The following is a 21,004-nucleotide window of genomic DNA, read 5'->3' on the forward strand; positions in this document are numbered from 1 at the left end:
TAAAAGAATAATAAACTTAAGCTAGAGAAATTGAGATTGTTTGAAACAACATACCATTTCAAAGATATAAAAACCCCGATGGTTAAATCCTTTTCCTTTTGCTCCTTGCATGAGCTGTCTAATGCATTTATTTCCATCTACCTTTATTGGAGAATCTGTCCATTAAATTAAACCACGGAAATGCGGGGCAGATGAGTGTTCTTTCGGAGAACTAATAAGCCCACTAAGTCATGAACAGTACATCAGATGAGCTGTAGTTTTTCACCTTTCTTACACACCTGGGAGGCATTATACAATTTTTCCTCTGAAGGGGACTTTTTTCCTTGTCCAGAGGAAATACTTTTCTTACACAGGCTCTAAATAATGAGCCACTTTAAGATAACTCTATGTGGAGAGACTTGCATAGCAGAAGTACATCACAGGATGTGTGCTGTATGAAACACAAGCTTATTACTTTCACGTACCAAATGATGCCACAACTCAAAAATTCCTAAAGCTCTATCTGTTTGGCATGCAATGAAGTAAGTGACAAATAAAGATGTTCTGATATAGCCTTGCTGTCTCCATGTCAAGGCCTGCCTGAAACAGAAACCTGCTTCTCATAAAATAATCTTGTGAGATACTTGCATGAATGTGGTTCCTACTGAGATTATAAATATGTCTTTACTGCAGGAGAGGTTAGCTTTAATAACACATTAAATATAGCTAATAAGAAAGCAATTCTGACAGTGGATAAAAAGAACATAAGAGGTTGAACTAGTGAAAAAAGAGGAGCAAGAGATGAAAATTTAAGAGAACACCAGTTATTTCAAGTAAAATAATAGTGAAACAAGTTGAGATTTCTTTTTCTTAAAGATTGGATTTTTTTAAGATTTTTTATTTTATTTTATTTATTTGACAGAGAGAGATCACAAGTAGGCAGAGAGGCAGGCAGAGAGGCAGGCAGAGAGAGAGAGAGAGGAGGAAGCAGGCTCCCCGCTGAGCAGAGAGCCCGATGCAGGACTCGATCCCAGGACCCTGAGATCGTGACCTGAGCCGAAGGCAGTGGCTTAACCCACTGAGCCACCCAGGTGCCCAAGACTGGATTTTTAAGTAATCTCTATACCCAATTTGGGGATTGAACTCACAACCCCAAGATCAAGAGTCATGTGTTCTACTGAGTGAGTCAGCCAGGTGCCCCAATAAGAAGAGATATTTACATATGTATGATACAACCTATCTATCTGCATTAATCAGATACTCATACAAGAAAAATGGAAGAATTATGCAGAAATCTTTTAAAGTATTGTTTTATTATTTTCAAATTGTTCAAATGTATGTTTTGATAAATTACCTATCTACTTCAAATGAAAAAGTCATCCCACAATTCTGGGAGTCTGAGGTAATGTGTATGTGTTTTAAAGAGATAAACATTTTCAGGAAAGAACTAAGAAATTAGAATTGCTAAAATGTCATTTTCTAACAAAATCTGATTTTTGTGATACTATTTGAATTGATGACATCACATAATTATATGTGAAACACTACTAATATTTTTCAGTAAATTGAAATGAATAAATAAAGAAATTTGAAATAGCTAAAGGGATAGGATAAGTTATGCATGAATATTTTATAAGCAATATATTGTTGATATTTTTTGTGTAAATTGTAGGTTAAATTCTGATAGGCTAGAGAAAGAAAGCCAATAGGAAATTGAACACATGCAAATTCAGTCTCTATATTTTCAACTTTAGATAACATTTCTTATATAATTGACATCTATTTATACTTTTAGAATGATCATTTTATCCTATGAAAAGGTAATATTGATGATATCATCCTGAGCTGAGAGAAAAGGATTGAATTGAGTCAACCTACACTTGACAGAATTAAAGATCTTTATTTATCCAAAAGTAATTAGCTTAAAACCAACTTCCAAAATTCTGTTAATGAAAATAGATTAAAAATTGAAATTTGAGAGAGCCTGGGTGGCTCAGTTAGTTAAGCACCTGTCTTAGGCTCGGGTCATGATCTGATCGAGTACCACATTGGGCTCCTTACTCTGCAGGGAGCTTGCTTCTCCCTCTCCCTTGGTCCCTCCCCCTGCTCTTGTTCTCTCACTTGCTATCTCAAAAAAATAAACAAAATCTTCCTTAAAAAATTGAAATTGGTTCACCAGAAACAAATTGAATTCAATTATCCTTAGGATCCTGAGTTTAGTGCAAAGAAGGTAAAAATAAAAACCTTTGTTATTCATTTTTTAGTGTTTCTGAAGGCACAGCTTTAATAATGAAAATTTTGGTAGTGTCATTTTACCGTCCAGTTTATAAACCAAAATTGGACGGTGTTTGGATTGTATTAATAGCTGGCCCAGTCTGACTTAATAATCCATTCACCTCCTGTACTTTCTACATGTTGGTCAATATGATATACAGGTGTAATATCCGTGGGGGAAAAAAGCACCAAAATGGGAAGAAGGAACCATGTGAATAGCATTCCAAGTCTTTCAGTAAATTACCACATGCAGAGAAAGAGGCTAGTATGGAAGTTTAATCACCAGCTGCTGAAGAGGGAGCCATATATGTACTTATTCACCAATTCTATTTGCAAAGAACATTTGGGATATGTTTGGGTACATGGATCACCTGTCAGTGTGTCTCAGACAATAGATGGGCTGATGGGGAGTTATGAATTGAAAGCACAACAAAGATCAGATCTAACCAACTGCTTTCATGGAATTTAAATCTTCTATTTCAATGAAGAGATTTTGAACTTCTTAAAGCTCACAATGTCATTTAAGAGTTTTTGCTTTTCATTTAAAAAAAAAAAAGTGAAGTAGTCGCATGGCCATAGATATAGCCTCAATTTTTAAGGACTCAAGAGTGTATCCAATAAGTGAGATAGAGGATTTAATTGTTTATTGTATTTATCGATATTCCAAAATCACTTAGAACAGAGTTTAGCAGCTGCAGCAAAGTCATCCTGAAGTTTAAAACTTCTATACAACTGATTTCCTTTTTCTTCTGATAATGTTTGTATATGTCAACTATGTCTAACACATTTCATTGAAAACTACCATATTATTTGGAATTTTTTTGTCACATTGAGAGAAAACAAATCTCCACAAAGCTCTCCGTTGTTTTGTTCTAATAAAAATCATGACAAAGGATGTCTGGTATAAAACCTCTTAGTATCTGAAAAAATAAAAGACAAATAATAACATTTGTACAAAAATTAAACTACTAATACCTTAATTGCAGTGCAGGCTCAGCTAAAAAAAAAAAATCAAATGGCAAAATTCAAAATACAGTGATATAAATGAAGAGAGTATATATAGTTTCTCTCTCATCACAGTCTAGAGATCAGTGGCAGGTTCAGATGATTCTGCTCCAGGAAGCAAACAGAGTTCCAGTTTCATTTCACATTTTTGCTTTGCCATCGCCAATGTGTTATTCTCTTCTGCATTGTTGAATGTAAGTCAATGCTCTTCTACACTGTAGCCTCTGGAGAGAGAAAAGGCAATTCAAATAAATTTCATTTAACAAGTGAGTTGGATGTTCATTCATTCTCACATTCTACTGAAGGAAAAATGTCATAACTAACTGCAAGGGAGGTTGGAAAATGTCTCAACAGTCATGTGCTCAGCAAAAATCTACTGTAATGGAAGAATGGATTTGGAGCAGCAGTGAATAAATGGATCCAAAGGCATAGGTCCTTCTTTATTCCCATATGCAGTTCATTCTACGATTTATTGCATCTGGCTCACCTTAGGATGTCTTAGTGAATTCTAGTGGTTACCATTAAGCTTAAATATGACTCTTTAAACCTGATAATCTATAAATGAACAATTTATATGACTATCTGTCACCCAAAATGTAAGTACGGTATATCAGCCCACCATATGCAAGTAACTGGCTTTGGTAATCCAGACATCTGGTTTGGTTTCATTAACAATAAAATTCTCTCAAAAAAACATGAGATTGTCATCTTATTTTATTCTAGTCAGTTGTCGTTGTTGTTGTTAAGTAGTCATTCCCAAAGATGTCTTCTAGACATAGACCTCAAGTCTACCAATTCTTCTATTACTGGTTCCAGGCTAGACTCCCACTCTCCAGTGATATGAAGGCATCTAAATGGAAGATATCTTAAAACAAGGCAATTGGATGATAAGGCAAAACCTTCTTCTGAGTTTTACCACAGACTGGCTCCCTATTCTGCCTAAAAAGTTTAATTTAGAGACTGTGGAGATAGGTTGCAAGTGACAATCTCATCTTTTGCAATTTAGGATAAAAAAGCAGTTGGTATTTTAATATTTTTAGGGCCCAAAATAATGCCTGCTCAGTCAATATGATTGCTGATTGTAGGCAGAGATTGCCTCTCTTAGCAGTGCTATATTTTCTCCTATGTGGAATTGCAGAACTTATCATTTCTTGTCTGATCTCAGCTCTCTTTACCAGTAATTTTGCTAAAACAACAAAGAGCAGCCGAACAGATCAGTCATCTGAATTTTTTTAAACAAATTCCAGTAAAGCTACAGACTTGTAAGCATATGGTCTGCCATTGAAATTATCACAGGTGATAGCTTTACAAGTTTTTTTCTGTCCCAATATAAGTTGTTATCTTTCCAGTCAGAACACTCATGCCATTCCTTTTCACCTTCTTATAGCAATGCCTTGTCACATGATTCGGTTTTCATTTAAGAGCATCTCACTTCCAGATATCCTTATTGTACTTTGAAGGACAAAGTTGATTACAAATAAACCACAGAATCCATTAGTTTGGATAGGAGTTATTGCTTTCACACGTGCAGTCTGGGAGTAATTTGGACTGAAAATCATCATGCCTCTGCGAAGTCCTTTTTTAAGGAAATCTAAGTTCTTTCCATTTGTTGCCCTTTCTTCCCCTACAGAACCGATTTCAACTACGATGTCTGAAAGAAGTTCTTTTCAAGCTATGTTTCACCTCATGCCAATAGGAACAGCTCACTGGGGCAGGAGACTTCTTTTTGAGCAATACAATCAAATGTTACACAGATTACATCTACTATCCATATTCCATTAGAAAGGGCTTTTCCTCTTAGCCACAGTTACCTGCAGAGAATCCTCCAGACAGATTACTTGCCAATGAGGGACTTGTAAAGAGGACTTTTTAGAGTGTTTCAGCAGATGTATTTCAGCTCTCTGGTTTTTCAAATATTGCTTCTTGCAACGAGTTATTTTATCTAAGGACAAGTCCCATCCAGGATAAGCTATATACAATGACTAGTCTATGTGGGGAGATAGAGTGTGGGTCCTTCACCAAAACTGAAGTCAACATGGAAAGCTTATTCAATTTTTAAAACCATTCATGAGCTCAGGCAAAGCTGGGCTGAAGCATGGCTTCTCTCTCTGCCCTCCGTTTTCCCTTCCCTGCCTCCACAGGTATTGATCCTGAGGACCCTCCTCAACAAACACTCTGAGCACTAAACTCCATCTCAGAGTCAGCTTCCCGAGGAACCCAATCATCATCAACAATGATAAGGTATTTCATTTAGTTAATGGCATATATAAATTTATATTTCTAGAATTTTAGCTAGCCACACCAAGGCAAATATATTAGATGTCCCTATGCATGCCTTCCACCTGAGTCAAACTTTCCATCAATATGGAAGTTTTTCTCAAATAAGGAAGTTATGCTCTATCCTTGTCCTTGTGAATACAGTATCAAATGAATGAGGAGAATGAAGAAAATACATGACTTTTATTATTTTAGTGTACATTACCATGGCTCCTAATAAAGTATTTATTATATATGTGCTCAAATGCTACTACCCAATAGGAATAACTAGACTGCCTCTCATCACTTCATTCCAAATTCAAGTCACTTTAGTAGGCAATGGTAATACTCTGACCCTTTCTGCTTCTATTTGTAAGTATTAGTTTTCGTTTAAATGGTTCATGCCAAAGCCAATATATCATATATCACTAGAGACTAAATAAGGAAGCTTTTCGTCAGCCTCATAAGCGATGCTTGTAAAAGAATGAAATGCATGCAGTGGAAAGACCATGAGGTCTATAAGGGTTCACAGGATAAGGAGGATTTAGCTTGCTCCTTCCCCTTCTTAAGGACAAATGAAGAGGAGAGAACTAGAGAGAGGTTGCCAGTGGGCACAGGAGTGACTCTCCCTTTGACCAGGGGAAGGATGTTCCCAGAGCAAGGGAACAAACAAAGGAGAGTAAATCCCTGTTAGTTGGGAGATAAGACTTCATTCTAAATAGCCTATGCCATATCTATCCTGCCATTACATTTTTTTTTTTGAGGCAAATGAAGGCCAAAATTTTAATACATTCTACATTACATAAATTACCATAGTGTGTTTTGCTGTTTTGACCTTTTCAGCATTCCTTCTATAATTTGATTGGGCAGCTATTATACTTGCTTTCTGTTTACAACATTTAACCTGAAAGGAAGAGAGACATTGAGCCAAACAAGGAAAATACTAAAATAACACAGAGACTTAATTAGAGGTATAATGTGCTACAAGTCAGGGGACCAAAATGCCAGCAAGTCTGGAACTGCCTTGTGAATTTCTTGATTGACAGAGGCACCGAGAGAAGTGAAAGTGATAAGAAAAGTGAGGACAACCAAAACCAATTATTGGTATTATTCAAAGGTCATTTACATTAAAATTTTCTTTAATTTAGTAGATGCAATCATAAAAATGTTTTAAAAATAAATTCACAATTGAGGAACATGGAAAGTGCTGAGTTTACAATACAATACCTTTGGATAAATAAGATTTGGCAGAACAAATCCAATCTGTCAGGGGGTATTTCTTAAGTGCCTAGAATGTATAATACATTGGGTTAGGAACTGAGCACAAATAAATATAATACATATTTCAAATAGCTTACAATCTAGAGCTGAAGTTGCAGACAATGAATGTGTACTGACACAAATCCATACATCTGAGTGATTTTCCCCAAGAGCATTCAGCAACCTGAATGTAGTAGTCAGGATGGACAGTTGGATTGATTGAGGGTTGAACTTTGCCAGTCGGTGTAACAGAAAGATTAAGGAACAAGGAAGTTGAAGTTGTTTGTAAGATGGTGGTTTTAGTGAGTTCTAGGAGTATGATGAATGGAATACAGTATGTGAAGTAGGGGAAAGGAGACACAATAGACACTAAAGAGAATATACAGTGTTATAAAAGAGGAGGCAGAGATTAGTTTGGAAATACGTGTAATAGAAATGCTGTGAAACTAGTACCTACATTTCTGATGCTGAAAAAGAAAGACAGGGATTTAAGGCACGGTAGCAATAGCTGATTTTTACTTTTATGAGTATAGCAGAGAAAGAATTATGAGAAAAGTAATTACATGAGAGTATGTGAATCTTAATTTTTTGAAAGATAATTTAAATAAACCAATAAGAAAACTATCTTTAACCCAACCAAAGGCCCTAATTATATTCTATATTTTAATAGGTTAATTTATGTTTTTAATTTATTATAATCCACTAGATGTACAATGCCTGCCATTGTGAAATTACTCTAGAAATAGAAAAATGATTATAAAACAATTTCCCAAAAATATACCAATGCCCATGTATTCAAACTAGTACTAATTTTCAAAGTAGCCTGAATCTATATCCAAAAACATGGTACATGGCTGATGACTTTAGATTTCATTGGTTGATGATATTTCTAAATCATTGATTTACGATTCTCATATAAATCAATATAGACACATTCTTTAAAAATAAGACATAAACCTAAATAACTAATCTTGTCCAGATTTGCCTGCCAGAAATTTCAATTTTCTAAACTTCTAAAAATAATAAAAATATATTTTAGTATTTCATATCACTGCATGCTAGTAGTGCAAATAACTCTGGAAAGACTTCTACAAAAACAAAAACACAAAACTCCAAATTTCCAGCTAAAACTTACAGTATCTTGAGCTAGCAGACTTTCAAGAGGATAAAGGCAATCTCTACAAATCCTACTTCTAAAAGAGGGGACAGGAGATTCCATTTCTGAGAAGATGGAATAGATATACTTTTCCCTATTCCCCTCTCTAATTATATCTAAACTCCTTGACATTGCATATGAAACAAACATAAAGATGAGGATCCTTGGTGGCTCAGTTGGTTAAGCATCTGACTCTTGATTTTGGCTTAGGTGGTGATCTTGGGGTAGTAAGATTGAGCCCCACATAGGGCTCCGCACTTAGCATGGAGCTCATTTGAGATTCTCTGTCTCTTCCTCTGCCCCTTCCCCTGCTCAAATGCTCAGTCTCTCTTTCTCCCTCAAATAAATAATTAAAAAAAATTCATACAGTAATGCAAACATAAGGATAATCTGAAAATGTAGAGAGAAAAAGGCAAACTAGCTAGAGACCAGGGTACCCAAGGAATATCAAGGCTGTAAAGTCCTAAGGTTCCTTTTTGCCTCATATACCCAGGATTTAGAAGTGAAAGAAACCAGCATCCCAAAATGCCAATAGGTACAGATGGGGGGGGGGGCGGAGTCTTATCTTTAGCCAAAAGAGTAGGGAAAAAAATGCAACATAGCAAGATAATATTGTTAAATATTAACTCTTCTACATCAACTAATACCACAGGAAACACAGTAAAACTGTGTCCCATCCTTAAGAACAAAGACTTAGTCAGAAGTGTAGACTTTCACTTTTGCCAGGAACTAACAAGGCACTAACTTCTTGCCAGGGTGGTGTCAGAGAAAGCTAAGTAGTAAGCCAGAACTTAGTCCTTCTAGTTCTAATTCACCATCTGACCCCACTACCCCACCCCACTTCCACCTCTGTCTGGCAGTGTTAAAGTCTCACTCCTCTTCACTGCTAGGAAAAGTCAAATGGGAATTTTAGAGCTAACAAATACAACATGCAAGATAAAAAAAAAAAAAAACTCAATGCATGGACTTAAGAGCAGAATGGAGATTATAGAGAAAAAATCAGTGAATTTGAAGATAGAAGAGTATAAATTATCCAATTTGAAAAACAGAGAGAAAATGAGAGGGAAAAAGGAAAGAGTATCAGTGACCTGGGTGACTATACAAACCATTTAATATTTATGTCATCAGAATTCTAGAAGGCAAAAGAAGGAAGCTAAAAAGAAGCATTCAGGGCTAAAAAGAAGCTTGAAGAAATAATGGCAGAAAAGTTCTCAAATTTGACAAAAGACTTAGACCTACAGATTTAAAAAACTGAGTGAAACACACACACACACACACACACACACACACACACACCCCAAGACATATGGCAAACCAACTTTGAAAATTAAGGATAAAGAAAAATCTTGAAAACAGTAAGAGTGTAGTAACACCTTATGTATAGATGTAAAACAATTAGAATGATATCAGGCTTTTATCAGAAATCATGTAGGTCAAGAGGGGGTGGGACTCCATTTTTTAAAAGCTGGTAGAAAAGAAAATGTCAACTCAAAATTCTACATCCAGAGAAAATCCTAGAGAATTTATCACCAGACTTACCCTAAAAAATTGGCTCAAAGAGATTTTCTTAATAGAAAAGAAATGAGGGTGCCTGGGTGGCTCAGTGGGTTAAAGCCTCTGCCTCCAACTCAGGTCATGATCTCAGGGTCCTGGAATCAAGCCCTGCATCAGGCTCTCTGCTCAGCAGGGAGCCTGCATGTCTCTCTCTCTCCCTCTCTCTCTCTCTCTCTCCTTCTCTCTGCCTCTCTGCCTACTTGTGATCTCTTTCTGTCAAATAAATAAATAAAATCTTAAAAAAAGAAAAGAAAAGATACAAGGACTCTTAGAACTTTGGGAAGAAAGAAACAGCAGAAAGAACAAAATTGGTGCAGATGTAATACTTTTGCCTTCTTCTCCTGAGTTTTACAAATTTTGTTTGATGGTGAAGGAAAATTTAATATTGTCTGTTTTGGTTTTAAATATACATAGGAAAGAAATTTAAGACAATCATGTTTTTAACAAGTGAGGCAAAAGAGCAAAATGATAGGTTTCTACATTTCATTATAGCTGGTAAAATGTCAACATGAATCTACTGTGATAGGCTCTTGTGGATATTATGGGATACTACTGAGATACACTCAGAGCAATCCCACCAACAATATGAGAGCCCTAGTTGTTTCACATTCTTTTTATCTACTAGTTTATGTCAATCTCTTTAATTTTAGCCATTCTAGTAGGTGTGAAATTGTTCTCATAATATTAATTTATATTTCTCTAGCAAGTTTATGTCTTCTTGCCTTTTTGTTTTCTATATTGTATGTCTCAATAACTAGAAATATTTAATTCTGATGAAATTCAATTTATCATTTTACTATCATTTTTGGCTTTTGGTTCCTTATAAGAATCATTCATTGCCTAATCCAAGATCACAAAAATATTCTCCTATATTTTCTTCTATAGGCTTTGTAGTTTCAGCTTTTAGATCTATGACTATAAACATATTTGAATTAGTTACATGTGGTGTGAAATAGAGATCAACATTCATTTTTAATAGATTTTTCAAATTCTTCAAGCAACATTTGTTAAAAAATCTTTCTTTTCTCCATTGTATTGTTTGGCTCCTTTGTTCAACACCAATTAAATCTACTCATCAACTTTCTATTCTGTTTCCTATTTCTATTTTCTCTCCTGTCACAATACTTTATGCTTTAAACACCTAATTTTTACAGTAAATTTGAAATAAGTTAGCATGAGTCTTCAACTTTTGTTAAAGTCATTATTGTTTACTTCTTTAAGATCTTTACATTTTCATAAATGTCACTTTGCAATTTCTCCAAAGTCTTGTTGGGATCTGATTGAAAATGTGTTCATCTACAGAACACTACATCTGAAACTATTGCTGTACTATATGTTGGCTAATTGCTATTAAGTAAGAAAAAAGAAAATGTGTTCATTTAAAAGTAATTTTAGATTGAATTCTCCTCTTAACAATTCAGTGTCTTTCAATCCATGAATATTGTATATTGCTCCATTTACTTAGATATCCTTAATTTCTCAAATTTTTTTGTTTAGTTGATTTTACTTTTTAGCTTTCATTGAAATGGTCCTGCACATTTTTGATTAATTTTTCTCTAATATTTTAAGGCTTATGATGCTATTGTGTCTTAGTCAATTATTATTATAATAACAACATCAACTCAAAAATAACAATAATAATAAAATACTAATAGGTAGTTAGACATTCAGTTTAGGCATTTGCTATAGAAATATTTTTTATAATGGATTATGTTATTTTTCCCCTTCCATGAGGATAGATTGTATGAGCAAATTGAGAATAAAGCATTTCATTTACAAATAATGCAATTGAATAAACCATGACAAATATTTCTAGGAGAATGTTGCTTTAGGAGAGCAAAAAATAATAAAATGTATAGCAACAGAAAAAAATTGTATTATGCAAAGGAACTGGTCTATTTAATGATCAAAAGGCTAGTATTCTGGCCTATGATGTTCTACTAATTAGCTATATGACCTTGGGCAATTTACATAATCTCTCTTGTCTCTCTCTCTCTCCCTTTTTTTCTTTTTTTTTTTTTTTAGGTTTTTATTTATTTATTTGACAGAGAGAGACACAGTGAGAGAGGGAGCACAGCACCAGGAGCAGGAGAGGAAGAAGCAGGATTTCTGCCAAGCAAGGAGCCTGATGTGGGGCTCAATCCCAGGACCCTGGGGTCATGACCTGAGCCGAAGGCAGACACTTAATGACTGACCTACCCATACACCCCATCTCTTTTTTTTTTTTTTTAAAGATTTTATTTATTTATTTGACAGAGAGAGATGACAAGCTGGCAGAGAGGCAGGCAGAGAGAGAGGAGGAAGCAGGCTCCCTGCTGAGCAGAGAGCCTGATTTGGGGCTCAATCCCAGGACCCTGGGATCATGACCCGAGCCAAAGACAGTGGCTTAACCCACTGAGCCACCCAGGCATCCCTCTCTTTTGTTTCTTGACTGCAGTTTTCCCCATCTGCAAAATAAAAACCTTAAGCTAAATGATCCATAAATTCTTATCAGCTTTAAAGACACTCTCTTTTCAAAGATCACTCAACCAAAAAGTAAATATTGCTATTTAGAAGTTCAGGAAAATTATTGCGTATGTCCCTTCTGTAGAGGTAGAGTGGCATGGTAGAAATATTTATACCTTGGAGACATAACTTATGGTTTGAATCGTGTTTCCCCATAAAAGATATATTTGGAGTCCTAGCCCCCAGTACCTCAGAATATGACCTTATTTGGGATTAGTGCATTGCAGATGTAGTTAGCTTGGTTAAGATGAGATAATACTAGAGTAGGATGGACCCCTGACCCAATAAGCATCTTTTCCTTATAAGAAGATGGTCATGTACCCACAGGGAGAATGCCAAGTGATGACCGAGGCAGAGATTGGAATTATGTAGTTGCAAGCCAGGGAACATGAAGATCATCAGCAAACCAACAGCTAGGAAGAGGCAAGGAAGAATTCCACTACAGATTTCAGACAGAACATGGCCCAACTGACACAATGATTTTGGACTTTTAGGCTCCCTAACTTCTAGTCTTCAGAACTCTGAGAAAATCAAGCCAATCAGTTCGTGTTAGTTATGGCAGCTCTAGAAAACTAATACAAATGGAATACAGATTTTTACACAAGCTTTTTCCAGTGTATATGACTGTGCTACTTAATCTGTATGATCTTAAGTCTCTTCTGGTGTAAATTATGGCTCATGAAATCTACTTCACAGTTTTGTCTTGTGAATGAAATTAGAGAACATGTAAAAGTGACTCAAATACTCTCTCACCATAGCAAACATTCAACAGTTTCATTCCTTATAACTTATATCACTGGTAAACTTTTGGATAAGTTTTGTAAAATGTAATTTCTTCACCCCACCCAATTTTGTGAGCTGAAATTTCTGGGAGTGTGTTTCATGATTATATATTATTTTAACCTATTTCTAAGGTGACCATTATCTACTTTAGCCAGCCTACTTGTAGATCTCTTTTGGGGAGCCACTTATTTGAATAAAAATGGTTTCATTGCTGTAAGGGCCTGCCGCTCCCAGAGGAACTTGCTTGTGGACACCAGATGTAGGGGCAGGGCAGGCTGGGTGGAGATGTCCAATTGGTGGGGCGCGTGTATATCCACTAGGGTGAATTGAGATCTGATTGGCCACCCGTGTAGGGGCGGGGCTCAACCAACCACATAAAAGTTGCTGTGCGAGGCTAGCAGGAGAGCTGTGGCCGGAGCAGAAGGAAGAGTCCATGGGAGTCGAAGAGGCAGAGGAGTGGAGGAGCTGTAACAGCTCTTGTAAGAGCTATAATCACCAACCGCAATCCATCCGCTGGCAGTCTCCAGCCTCTGGCGGCCCTGAGCCACTGCCTGCAGCCTCCAGCCACCTGTGGTCCCGCCTCTGGGGGCCCCAAGCCGCCTGCAGCCTTCAGCCGCTTGCATTTTCCAGCCGCCTGCGGTCTCGCCTCCCGGGGCCCTGAGCCGCTGCCTGCAGCTGCCGGTGGTACCGCCTCTGGCGATCCAGCCTTTGGTGGCCCCAAAAGGTCTGCAGCCTCCAGCCACCTGCGGTACTGCCTCCGGAGGTCCCGCCTCCGGCGGTCCGGAGACATCTGCAGTCCAGCTGTCTGCACCTGCAGCCCCTAGACTCAGCGGTCCTAAGACACCAGTGGTCAGCAGTCCCGACGCCTGCAGCCCGGAGATGCCAGTGGTCCCGAGAGGCCAGTGGCCCTGAGACGCCAATGGCCCCTAGCCGCCAGCAGCCTCGCCGCAAAATGCCTCGCCACCCCGACTCACGAATGGCCTTGTCTGCAGTGGTGGCCTCTTCTGGGTGGCAACCTTGTCAGAGTGGCGTCATGGGGAGCAGAGTCTGTGTCATCGGGGTTGTCCTCCTTGTCATCGTCACTGTCATCGTTGCCTCCTTGTCATTGGGAGCGGCCTTGTCCTGAGTGGCCTCTTCTTGGGAGCGGCCCTGCCCCAGGAGCGACCTCATCGAGCAGTGGCCTCGTCCTGGGAGTGGCCTTGTCCATAGTGGCCTCTTCTTGGGAGCGGCTCCGACCGGGGAGCAGCCTCATCTGTGGAGCAGCCTTGTCTGGAGCGGCCTTCTTGGGAGTGACCTTGTCGGGATCATCGTAGTCGCCTTTTTGTAAGATATAGCCCTGACCAGGTCAGTTTGATTCTTGATGCTTGGCACGAAATAAAGTTTTGCTTGACCTTCACTTTGTATCAGTCTCGTTCCTTTGATCATGGACCCTAACAATTGCTGGTCTAAAAAATGTTGGACATCTATAATATAGAGTTACTCCTTTCAAACTTAAAGCACTCTTCATAGCTAGAATTGGTCTCTGGAATTTATTATTTCTTTAAAAGAAAATCTATCTTCCCCTTTGGAAAGTAGTTTGTATACATATATTGTAAATTTCAAAATTTTTGTAAATTTAGTTTTGAACCGAAATTCTAAAGTTTGCCTATCAAAGCATAACCTAAAAAAAGTGTTTCAAAGTCTCTAATGGTCTCTCAAGAGAACCACATAGTCTTATTCAAAGACTATGAAATAATTTTGGTTACATGCATTTCACGGATTTGAATGTGTAACTTCATTGATATTCTCTCAGAAATATTGTTGTTGTCATAATAATCTTTATATTTTTAAATGTTTTTATTACACTCTAGATTTTTATGTGTGTGTCTTATTTAACTTTCATTATAAGATTAGTAACTAGTTCCATCTCAAGTGATGGTGGATAGGGTAAGTTCATCGTGTCTGTTAAAAATTATATTTTTAGAATTTGTATTTTTATTGAATTATGGAAAATCATATAACAGCATGGACCCAAAAGCAATTTTTGAAAAGATAAAAGTTAGTGATAAAAACAGTCATATAAATATTACAGTCAAGACCTGTCATAAATAGGTAGTGAGAAGGATGCCAATACTGATGTAGATTATGAATCTGTGTGAGCTGGAGAAAATAAAACTGAGTATGATAATTTTATACAAATAGACTAAAATGATTTGAAAGTCATAGGATTGGAAAATGGATTTTATTTTACTAAAAATTCATTAACCCAAGTATTCAGTATATCATAATTTATGAAAATTAAAATTTTCAAAGCAATTTTCATTTTGGTAGATTAATCACATTTTTTTCTAGAACAAATACTCAATATTCCACTGTATTTTGATAAATTTATCATGATTTAGGTACCAAAATTATAGACATATTGAAGTGTTATTCCTGTAAGAATCATAAATAATAATACTAGAACACATTATTAATATAATTAATAATTATTATATATTATATTATATTATTATATATTATATAATTATATTATATAATGAATAATAAAAATTATCCTTGGAGAAAACACAGAATGGAGAATTAACAAATGTTCTTTATCAATGGAAATATAAATAGTAGCAGAAATAGCATTTCACATTTTTATTAGACCACTCGTGTAGGACATGAATCAGCTCTTGGCATATATGATTATTAGGTAGAAGTGTTCAAAACTTTATGGTCAATTCTCATTATTCCCAGATCAGATTCTATATTTTTGAATTCATCTACTTCCTAAAATTTATTTGTAACTTCAAAATTAATACTTGTGGCACTTTCATGGTCATTTGAGAACATGCAGGAAGCAAAAAATTTGAGTCACCTGGCATCTACATTCCCAGCTGAGATAATATGAGTAACAGCTTTACCTTCTTATTTCATCTGTCATGCAGAGATGACTGGGAAATGGAAACAGTAGCAGGTAGTGAAGTCAAGCTCAAGAAACTCCAGCTCTGGGATGAGGACTGAATCCTAACTGGCAACTGTTATTGGGGACTCTTAGGCAAGTCATTTAACATTCCTGAACCTCATTTTCTCTTTTATACACACACAAAGAAAAATCAACCAGGAGCATTGTTTTTAGGGTTTAAGATTATAATTTATATTAATTACGTGTATCTATATGTACATATTTCCCCTGGGGAATGGTTCAGTATTTATAAATTCAGCTTTTGGTAACTTTATAGAACATAACTACTGTGCATGATAATAACTAGCTGTACATTGTCTCTCACTGAAAGTTGTATGAAGGGAGAAAAATTTATATATACACTATTTTATGAACAATTATACAGACTGTAAAGGTGTGTAATCTGGAGCAAGAATCTTCCTATTTAAGTGAAACGTTGAGCAGATGAGTTTTTACTAGTTCCCCAAACACACTAAAATAACAACTAAGAGATAAAATGTAGATACACAGAAGAAAAAGGAGGGAGTAGACAAGTTACATGAACAACTTTTGGGAGACTGAATGTGTATAATTCAAGGTAATGGTTTATAAACTAGAAAGCTGAAAGTATCAGGAGAAGTAAAGGCAAATGGTCTTCTTCTTCCTTTCAGTAACAAGTCTTTTCTCTTCTATCAACAAGATAGAAGGAAACTGAGTCCCTGGGCAGCCTCTAGGAGTAAAGTTACTATTCATTTTGGACAATCTTCCATAGCAGTTTGCTGGCTGCTATGAAGGACAGGGGAAGAGTTAGCTGAAACTGATAGTATCTCTAGGTCCCTTTCTCCATTCCAGCAGGACACAGGAAGTTGATTCTCTTGAGAGACTGGATCGGAATTACTCTGAATAGGAGGAAACAGGGTTTAGCTGAGGGCAGCAGTAAAACACCACACCAAGATAGTAGATATTAACTAACTAAATGTTTTAAACTGAAAACTGTAAAATCCTAGTCTTTCCCTAGCTCTGTAGCAGGCTTCCCACCTAAAAAATTGGAAGACTCCTCTCTGAGAAAATGATAAGCCAAAGAGTAATATAGACAAAGATTGATAGGTAGGTGTCCCTAAAAAAATGGTAAAGTCTACAATTTTTTTTTTTAGATTTTATTTTCTTGACATAGAGAGAGCAAGCACAAGAAGGGCAAGCAGCAGGCAGTGGGAGAGGGGGAAACAGGATTCCTGCTCAGCAAGAAACCAGATGTGGGGTAGATTCCAGGACCCTGGGTTCAAGACCTGAGCCGAAGGCAGATGCCCAACTGATTGAGCCACCCTACAGTTTTATAAGAACCCTGAGAACACAAGCTTTTGGTTAACTTTTTAATATTTTACTCCTAAAAATAAACTGGCAGTCAAGGAAAAAAAATGCCATAAACAGAGGATAACAAAGCAAACAAACAAAATAGGAAGAGGAACTCATAAAATAATAGAAAAATTCATAGAAAAGCAATTTCTTAATCTGAAATTAATAATATCCATATTAGTTATCTAGTGATGATTAATAGATTATCTTAAAATTTAGTGGTTTAAAACACAATAAATGAGTTAAGAAAATCAAGAGGTACAAACTTCCAGCTATAAGATAAATAAGTCATTGGGACATCATGGCAACTATAGTTAATAATACTATATTACATGTTTGAAAGTTGGTAGAGAGAAAATCTTTAAAGTTCTCACCACAAGAAAAAAAATTCTGTAATGATGCATGAGACAATGTTAACTAAACTTATTGTGATGATCATTTCCCAATATATGTAAATATTAAATCATTATGTTGTACACCTGAAACTAATACAATAGTTTATGTCAATTATACCTCAATTAAAAGATAAAGGTTCCAGATGATTTCTAGTTCAAAATGGTAGAGAGATCACAAACCTGTCGCTTTCTTTTCTCCCTAAATACTAATGAAGTAACACCCAAAACCTCAAAGGGTGTTGAGAACAGGAAGGAATTCTTCAATGTAACAGAGAATCTGAAAAAAAAAATAAGCATTGATTATCTCCCACAGTTTTTTGGGGTTAGGAGTTTGGGAGAAATTTAGCAATGTGGCTCTGGCTTAGGATTTCTCATGGTGTAACAGTTAAGATGTCTGAAACTTTCGTCACTCAAAGGTTTGAATGAGGCTGGGGGACTCCTTCACAAGGTTAGTAGGTTATTTTTTTTTTCAGTAGGTTGGTGTAAATATTGACAAGAAGCCTCATTTTCTCCCCTGTGGGCTCTCTCCCAGAGCTACTCCACTGTCCTTATGTCTCTGGTGACTGATGTTGCCAATGATCCAAGAGAAGTCAACACAGAAGCTACAATATCTCTTATGGCAGAGTCTCAAAAGTCATAAAGTCACTTTCTCAGTATTCTATTGTCATACTGGCTGATCATTATTCATTGTGGGAGGGGTCTACACAAGGTGTGGATACCAGAAAACAAGGATCATCAGAGTTCATTCTGGAGAATGTTTATTGCATCATCTGTAAGGGGTAAAGTAAATATTAAGTTGGAGAAAAAAAGACAGATATTCCAAAAAGGAACTTTCTAAAAATAAAAATAAATCCTTGGAAACTTAAATTTTGATGTCAAATATTAAGGATCCAGTGGAAATCTTAAAATAAACTCCACCAAATTAAAATTTTTAAAAATGTCTAGATGTTAGAGCTAAAAGACAAAGAATCAGAAAGTTTGAAAGATATGAGTATTATGACAAATTGCCTAGAGAGCTGCTTACCAAGTATTCCTCCAATCACTGTATATTCATGAAATTCCTCCTGTCATGTTTTCTACTCATTTTGAATTGGGGCTGGCTCTGGGATTTTCTTTGACAAAGAGAATTGGGAGCAGGAAGATTGAACATAGTAAGGAGGGGGTGGAGACCCATTTCCACGCTGGCCACTGATTTTCAATGAAAAACATTCAGTTGTTTGTTTACATGAGACAATCTGGAAGACGGTATGAAACTACCTACCATATAGGCATATGAAAACATCCCATGGTGTGCAATTATTGGGAAAAGTAAGAGCAAATATTTATCTGCTAACTCCCCCTCACATCCTATATTTCAGGGCCTGAAGTTCACCTTAAGAAGTATGAACTTTCCTACCATTCTAGGTTCTTATTGATGTCGGTGGACATTACTTACTGTGGAACAAATTACCCACCACCAGCACTGCCATTCAAGAGAGAAGTTCTTTATTTGACTCCAGAAATGATGAGCTGTGAGAATATCTAGGTGTTCCCTAAGACAAGAGTTGGCTGCTACAGATACTCTGCTGTTTCCACAGCAGGTGCAGTGGAGGTTAGGTCATCATTTCAAGGATCCCCCCCAAGACAGATAGTTCTAGGAGATTAGGGACAACAGTGGCAGCTAAGAACATCCATTGTGAAAGCATCTCAATTTGAGAGTCAAATGGGATTTAACAAATTTGTTTGGAGAGCAAATAAATTGGGTTCCATCCCTTGTACTACTCAGATTTGTTCACACTATTAACAGTATGAAAGTAAGATTGCCACACTACCAAAAATGGAGGTACAAATACAATCATTCAGTAACTGGTTGCAGAACTCTAAAAAGTATCTCAGAGGTTAGCAAACCATGCCATAGTCCTATCACTACAGCTGCTCCCAAGATGTAGTTGACAGCTCTCTTCCAAATTCTAGATTCATCACCTCCTTCTGCCTTGACCAATATTTCACCTTGCCTAGTGAAGTAATGAAATGACTGAAATCTTCATGTCTGTGAATTCTGAATGTAGCTTTCTAACTCACGTCTGGCTGAATTTGCTGCATATATGTGACTAGCAATGTCATCTTGGAATTCATTCCTTCCATACATCTTCCTCTCTGCACGTGTTGTACAGAAGTACCCCAGCTTCTTTTGATATTCGGGGTTAACTCTACTGGTCAATACAGTAATTCTTTCCTTGCCAGCTAATCCTAGAATAAGGAACCTAATATGGCCTAGTGTTACTTGAAACTTCCATTTCAGTGAAACTCTTATAGGTTCCTCTGGAGGAAATTATTCCCATAGTAAACAGAACCTCTATTTCAGCAGCTGCTACTCTATTTCAGGGAAAGGCTGTACAAATTCTACAAGTTGATCACTGGAAGCTATTATGAGGGAATCAATTCTATTTCCTCCTGTTGTTGCCTGAAACTTTTGGGAATACAGCTCCTATATCAGCCACTGGATCAGCTCATACGCCTTCTCCAAGAAGACAATGCATTCAAAGTCATAGTCTCCAAAAAGGCCACAATACTGTCTTCTATTCCCTATGGTCTTCCACAATGTAACTTCACCAGGCCCACATCAGAGGTGGGAACCCAACTCCTTCAATTTTATGAAACTGAGCCAACCTTAGTGAGTATCAATGGTGATATTATAGTTTGAATCATAAGAAGTTTTACAGTTCCCACGTGTCCCTTTTAGAACACCTGGTATGAGAATGCTCCCTTCCCAAACCTAGACATCAAGCCCAAGCTACATGGCAAGGCCATGTCTAGATACTGAAGTTAACAGCCACAGTGAGCTCCTGACAGCAACTGCTAGTCAGGTGAATGAGCTAACAGTCCCATCAAACTTTCTGCAGTCCCAACTACAGTTCAGCCCCAGTAACAGAGCTAAGTTTTTTGGAAACATCCAGTGAGCACCTTTCAGCTGATCCTAGTCAATAAATAGAAGATGGAGAGAAAATTTATTTAAGCCATTTATTTAAGGGTGACTAGTTGTACAGCAACAGATGACCACAATAGTGCCCCAAACACTTCAAAGTGATAACCCCAAGTGGATACCTTAACATACCTTAAAGACTTATCATAAGTCATTCCCTTTATATAGCCCTCTTAGTTAGAGGCTGTGTTGGATATTATGTTATTGATTAGGCATTCTAAAGGCCATGGTCATCAAATGGTGAAGTGGACAGGAATAGGGAAGGCAAACCCATATGCACAATATGTATCAATTTCAGTGAAAGGAATCTCTGTACCCTCCAAAGTAGAAGGTGCTTGTATAATCTGCTGTATAATTCCCAAAACTAACTGGTTTCCCTGATAATAGTGTCATACTGAGGAGCCAGCATTGTTCTTTACTTCAGTGGCTGGATCTTCTGCTATAGATAATTCAGCCTTTGCAATAGGCAACCTACAATTTTTGACAAATACATAGCTTACAGCCATGCCACCATAGCTATTCTGTTCATAGGGCCATTTTGCAGGTATCGGGATGACTGGGGAAAGAAACTTGCTAACATTGATAGTATCTGTGATATCTTACCCAGTTTTTGA

Source organism: Mustela putorius, unplaced genomic scaffold (genome assembly GCF_011764305.1).
Source record: "Mustela putorius furo isolate JIRA1106 unplaced genomic scaffold, ASM1176430v1.1 tig00000031_pilon_pilon_pilon, whole genome shotgun sequence".
NCBI lineage: Eukaryota > Metazoa > Chordata > Mammalia > Carnivora > Mustelidae > Mustela > Mustela putorius.